Raw genomic sequence first — 7,720 nt, 5'->3', positions numbered from 1 at the left:
GGCCATTTTGTAAGGCGGAAGAAAACGTGTTGTGGCCATTTTGTTATGTGAAAGAAAAACGTTTTGTGGCCATATTTGTTATGTGAAAGAAAAACGTTTTGTGGCCATGTTTGTTATATGAAAGATAAACGTTTTGTGGCCATGTTTATGTGAAAGAAAAACATTTTGTGGCCATGTTTATGTGAAAGAAAAAAATTTTGTGGCCATGTTTATGTGAAAGAAAAACATTTTGTGGCCATGTTTATAAATGTGAAAGAAAAACATTTTGTGGCCATGTTTATGTGAAAGAAAAACCTTTTGTGGCCATGTTTATGTGAAAGAAATACGTTTTGTGGCCATGTTTGTTATATGAAAGATAATCGTTTTGTGGCCATGTTTATGTGAAAGAAAAACATTTTGTGGCCATGTTTATGTGAAAGAAAAACGTTTTGTGGCCATGTTTATGTGAAAGAAAAACATTTTGTGGCCATGTTTATGTGAAAGAAATACGTTTTGTGGCCATGTTTGTTATATGAAAGATAATCGTTTTGTGGCCATGTTTATGTGAAAGAAAAACTTTTTGTGGCCATGTTTATGTGAAAGAAAAAAATTTTGTGGCCATGTTTATGTGAAAGAAAAACGTTTTGTGGCCATGTTTATGTGAAAGAAAAAAATTTTGTGGCCATGTTTATGTGAAAGAAAAACATTTTGTGGACATGTTTATGTGAAAGAAAAACGTTTTGTGGCCATTTTGTTATGTGAAAGAAAAACGTTTTGTGGCCAAGTTTGTTATGTGAAAGAGAAAAGTTTTGTGGCCATGTTTGTTATATGAAAGAAAAACGTTTTGTGGCCAAGTTTGTTATATGAATAAAAAACGTTTTGTGGCTATATTTGTTATGTGAAAGAAAAACGTTTTGTGGCCATTTTGTTATTTGAAAGAAAAACGTTTTGTGGCCATAATTGTTATGTTAAAGAAAAACGTTATGTGGCCATATTTGTTATGTGAAAGAAAAACGTTTTGTGGCCAAGCTTATGTGAAAGAAGACGTTTGTTTATAAACAATGTTTATGTTTTGGTTACGATAACAAACTATTTTCGTTTTGCGAATAAAACACGGTAGGTATTTTATAATATATATTTTTTTTAGATAAGCAAATTTATCATATATATTTCAATTTATTTGGTTTATAGTTACAAAAAAAAGATAAATTCTTCTATAGTTTGCAGTTAGGAGAGTTAGTCTGAACTAAAGAAATTTTGAATCGACTGAATTTTTTTTATATATAATCTTAATTTATGATAAATTATTAATCATATGGAAACCTATGACCACCTTTTTCACCAGTTCTTGATAATAATAATAATAATGATAATAATAATAATAATAATAATAATAATAATAATCATCATCATAATAATGATAATAATAATAATAAAAATATTAATAATGATAATAATAATAATGATCATGAATTACAATAATAATAATAATAATAATAATAATAATAATATTAATAATAACAACAACAACAACAATAATAATAATAATAATAATAATAATAATAATAATGATGATGATTATGACAATAATAATAATAATAATAATAATAATAATAATAATAATAATACCTTACTATGACCATCCTTTGATTCAACCCCCCAGGAAGAGAGAGGGTTGAGGGAGGTCCCCAGGGGGGAGAGCCGTCCCCCCTCCCCCCAGGTAGAGAGGGGGGAGGGGGTGTCATTGTTCATCAAACACGAAATCAAACAGTCTTGCTTGGCCAGGAGACATAAACTGGAGGGTATGTCTGAACAAATAGATAGATAGATAGTTAGACATAATTATATGTGGTGTATGTCGAGTGATAGTCTCTCGTTTGTAGATAGATAGATAGAAAGATAGATAGAGAAAGAAAAAGGGGTAGGGAGATAGATAGATAGAGAAAGAAAAAGAGGGAGGGAGATAGATAGATAGATAAAGAAAAAGAGGAAGGGAGATAGATAGATAGATAGAGAAAGAAAAAGAGGGAGGGAGATAGATAGGTAGAGAAAGAAAAAGAGGGAGGGAGATAGATAGATAGATAGAGAAAGAAAAAGAGGGAGGGAGATAGATAGATAGAGAAAGAAAAATAGGGAGGGAGATAGATAGATTGATAGAGAAAGAAAGAGAGGGAGGGAGATAGATAGATAGATAGAGAGTTGATGGACAAAATAGATCTTTTTATACATACATATTGTATTATTTATACAAACAAAATTAAAAACTAACTGGTATGTATCAATACATTGATACATAGATATGATACATTAATTCATATATACATAAATAGAGATATTTTTAACATAAAGTGTACTTTAAATATAAATATATATGTATATATATATATATATATATATATATATATATATATATATACATATATATATGCCTGTGTGTATGACTTTGCTAGTATATGCGACCGGTCAAAAATGTACTCCTAAATATTTAGCTAGGTATACACACACACGCACAAACACTTTCTCTCAACAGGGTATGACTAATCCCTCTCCCTCCTAGGGACGGGGAGAGAGCTTAACGTATCAGGATATATATATATTTATATATATATATATATATATATATATATATATATATATATATATATATTTGAATAATCACTTTAAAATTATCTAATAATGTAATTATTCATCAATTATATTCAATAATATTTTTATATGAATTCAAAAAAATTCAGAGCCTCTGTAATACAATCACCAATACCAGGATGGAAAAATAATCCAAAAGTTCAAAAAATACAACTGATTGAATATCCTATATCCACATATTGTATTATTGCGAAATACAGAAAAAAATATTTATATAATACCATAGATTTTTCTTTTGAAATATAACACATAATATTAGATTTCAGTCGTGTCAAATGAAAGCCATAATCTCGAAAAAAAAAATGCTTTTGGAATATGATACAGTAGGTAAGGAGAGTTTGATGTATTTGTGATGTATTATTATATTATTGTATGGGTGGATATATGCTTGCTTTTCTCTCTCTCTCTCTCTCTCTCTCTCTCTCTCTCTCTGATGTGGTAGTAATGTAAGGTGTTTATTAGGATGTAGATGTATATATATTATATATATATATATATATATATATATATATATATATATATATATATAAATATATATATATATATACAGTATATATATATATATATATATATTTATATATATACAGTATATATATATATATATATATATATATATATATATATATATATATATGTATACACAAAGTATGTATATATATATATATATATATATATATATATATATATATACACATACATACTGTGTGTGTATATATATATATGTATATATATATACATATACATACATACATATTGTGTGTGTGTATATATATATATATATATATATATATATATATATATATATATATATATGTATATTACTATTTTCACAAGATTAAGCCATTTTAACAACAATTACATATTCAATGCTCCAATAAAATTCAAATGCTTTATTTCCCAGATTCATATTCGTCAGAGAGAGAGAGAGAGAGAGAGAGAGAGAGAGAGAGAGAGAGAGAGAGAGAGAGAGAGAGAGAGAGAGAGAGAGAAAATATCTTCCATCTTCCTGAAATATTTACTTTCGAACACCTGCGCAAATTGCAAATACCCCCGGCCGGTGAGAACACACCTGCGCGAACTTCAAAGAAGAGCAGCTGCTCCTAAACGGCCTGTGATGAAAAGAAATGAGATATGAAGATTAATTGTCATACTGGCAGGGTCATTAGGACCCTGGGGGCCATTTTGGGAAGGTGTGTACGTTTGAGAATTATCTATATTTATTTTTATTTATTTTTTTTCTTGATTCCTATAGCCTTACTGCCTTCGAGAGGCGTGTTTTTTTTTTGTTTTTTTTTTTACTTTGGTTGGGGTCAGAGCCAACTTTCTTTTTATTATTATTTTTATTATTATTATTATTATTATTATTATTATTATTAGTAGTAGTAGTAGTAGTAGTAGTAGTATAATTGTCATTATTATTATTCTTATTATTATTATCATTATTATAATTATTAGTATTATTATTATTATCATAATTATTATTATTAGTAGTAGTATTATTATAATTATCATAATTATTATTATTATTATTATTATTATTATTATCATCATTATTATTATTATTATTATTATTATTATCATTATCATTATTATTATTATTATTATTATTATTATTATTATTAAGGAAATGCTTATATTTTTGTGTATGTGGATGTATGTATTTTTTATTTCTTGTGTATGTGGGGGTTTGTGCGTGTGTCTGTGTAGTATTTTTATGGGTGTTTGTGTGTAGTATTTTTGTGCATGTGTGTTTGCGTAGTAATTCTGTGTATGTGGTTGTTTTTGTTTATGTTTGTGTAGTGTTTATGTCTATTTTGGTGTTTGTGTGTTTGTTTGTGTAGTATTTTCATGTATGTAGCTGTTCGTTTGTGTGTGTTTGTGTAGTATTTTGTGTATGTGGGTGTATGTGTGTTTGTATTTTCAATTCATAGATATATTTGTTTGTATCCATACACTAAAGTCATTCACAATGCAATTGTCCGGAGAGAGAGAGAGAGAGAGAGAGAGAGAGAGAGAGAGAGAGAGAGAGAGAGAGAGAGAGAGAGAGAGAGAGAGAGAGAGAGAGAGATTCAACATAAATTACTTACACTTAACTTGAGTCAATCAGATGAACAGACATACAGGAAAAAGAAAAAGTAAATAGACTGAGAGAGAGAGAGAGAGAGAGAGAGAGAGAGAGAGAGAGAGAGAGAGAGAGAGAGAGAGAGAGAGAGAGAGGAGAGGAAGAGATTCAACACAAATTACTTCCACTAAACTTGAGCCAATCAGACAAACAGACATACAGGAAAAAGGAAAAATGAATAGACTGCGAGAGAGAGAGAGAGAGAGAGAGAGAGAGAGAGAGAGAGAGAGAGAGAGAGAGAGAGAGAGGTGTAGCGTGACCTCAAGACAGAATACATGATTTATGATAACATTTCTTGATTTCGTGAAACGTAACATTTCTCGAAAGCAACACGAATTTCTTCTATTTCATAATATTGGTTATTCATTGCAAAATGGGGAAAACAAAGTTATTCATCCATTTTGTATTTCTAATCGTCTGTAAGGGTGATAGAATAACTGTAAAGAATAGGAAAATAGACCTTAAGACTTGATAAATATCTACCTTCGTTTATAAGGGTGAAATTATAATGAATCGAGATAGGAAAATGACCTTTATGTCATGATACATCGTAATGGCGAAGCAGAAAATTGTCCGTATATAATAATAACCTATTATTAACATATTGTCATTTAGGTCGACATTCATACAGAAACGGAATAGGAAAATGACCCCTAATGTAAGAAAACCCTGAGGGACAAAAAATAGACAAATGACACTAAAAAGTGTAAACTTTTATCACATGTACTCTCGACATTAAGGTCGATATTGCTATGTAAAACATTAGAAAACCGACCTTAAAGATAAAATAAAACTCCATAATGACTATCATATCATAAGGGCGATGAGATGATACAATAAAGTACTGAAAATGACCCCTTAGAGTATAATAAGTTCAATTATGTCTCCAGAAAGGACCTCGGACATTAGTAATGATCATAATTTATGAATGTCTGCATGACTCGTCGGTTTCCTTCCTGGCAGGATATTGATTTGGGAGTGTAGGAACCTCTGTGAGTAATAGATTCACTTGACACTTACTAGAGGGGCTCTCAGTGGAGCGCAGACCTCCGCCAGGGCTTTCCTTCCCGGCAGGATATTGATTTGCAAGTATAGAAGCCTCTGTGAGTGATAGATTCACTTGACACTTACTAGAAGGGCCCTCAGTGGAGTGCAGACCTCCGCCAGGGCAGCTTATATCTCTATCTTTTTGGACGTTTTGCTTGTCTTTGACCTTGACCTTTGACCTTCCAAAATTTAATCATTTCCAGCTATTAACATAACAGTTTAGAATTGCTGCAAGTTTTCATTAATTTGACGATTAAGATTGTGACCGGAATTTGACCTTTTGCTTGACCTTGACCTTGGACTCAACCTTGACCTTGGATTTAACCATGACCTTTGACCTTAAACATGTATTAATTGGCGTGAATTTTCATACACTCAAATATGAACCTAGTTTGAAGTCTCTGTGACAACGATGTCCAAACTTATAACTGATTACGTGAATTGGGCATATTTCTTGACTGTGACCTTGACTTTAACCTTGACCTTTGACCTTAACATGTATCAATTGGCGTGGTTTTCATACACTCAAATATGAATATAGTTTGAAGTCTGTAACAACGATGTCCAAACTTATGACTGATTACGTGAATTGGACATTTTGCTTGACTGTGACCTTGACCTTTGACCTTAACATGTATTAAATGGCGTGGATTTTCATACACTCAAATATGAACCAAGTTTGAAGTCTCTGTGACAACGATGTCCAAAGTTATGGCTGATTACGTGAATTGAGCATAATTGCTTGACTTTGACCTTGACCTTTGACCTTGGCCCTCCCAAAATTTGATCATTTCCATCTTTTTACATAACAGTTAATCTCTGCAAAGTTTCATTACTCTACGATTGAAATTGTGGCCAGGAAGCTGTTCACAAACAAACAAACAAATAAGCAGGGTGTAAAACATAACCCCCTTCCAATTTCGTTGGCTGAGGTAATAAATCAATGTTGTTATTATTTTATTATTCTTAAACTTCTCTTGTTGTATATTTCCTTATTTCCTTTTCTCACTGAGCAGTTTTCCCTGTTGGAACCCTTGGGCTTATAGAACTCTGCTTTTCCAACTAGGGTTGTAGCTTAGCAAGTAGTACTACTACTACTACTACTACTACTACTACTAATAATAATAATAATAATAATAATAATAATAATAATAATAATAATAACAACAACAACAACAACAACAACAACAACAACAATAATAATAATGATAATAATAATAATAATGATAATAACAACCACAACAACAACAACAATAATAATAATAATAATAATAATAAAACAACAACAAAAATAATAATAATGATAATAATAATAATAAAACAACAATAATAATGAATAATAATAATAATAATAATAATAATACTCTCATCCAGCCACACCCGCCTAAGATTTCAATCAAACCACCTCCATTCCAACAAGAGAAAATACAAACGTGTGTATTTATCTTCCCTCCGATTCCCGATTCCCGCCACTAACAAACCTCAACTTGGATCGGGAATGTCCAATTCCCACCAACCGAATAAACGGGAATGGGATTCCTGGGAATATCAACTATCGTGAGACGGGAGTTTGAAAATAGTATAAACTTCTATTCCAAGAATTCCACTTTGGAATCCAGTTGAGGCTCTTAGAATTCTCATAGATTCCACTGGAATATGGGAATATGTGACACTATAGTCCATTTCTTTTAGCGATGCATATTTGCACCGACTCGCAGCGGTGCCCTTTTAGCTCGGAAAAGTTTCCGGATCGCTGATTGGTTGGACAAGATCATTCTAACCAATCAGCGATCAGGAAACTTTTCCGAGCTAAAAGGGCACCGCCGCGAGTCGGTGCAAATATGCATCGCTAAAAGAAATGGACTATAGGGTCTCATCCTTGTCTTCTGTCACTCGTAGCCACCTCCTTGCGTATCCTGCAAGAGT

The sequence above is a fragment of the Palaemon carinicauda genome, chromosome 34 (assembly GCF_036898095.1).
Source record: "Palaemon carinicauda isolate YSFRI2023 chromosome 34, ASM3689809v2, whole genome shotgun sequence".
Lineage (NCBI taxonomy): Eukaryota > Metazoa > Arthropoda > Malacostraca > Decapoda > Palaemonidae > Palaemon > Palaemon carinicauda.
Note: the sequence above shows the minus strand (reverse complement) of the source record.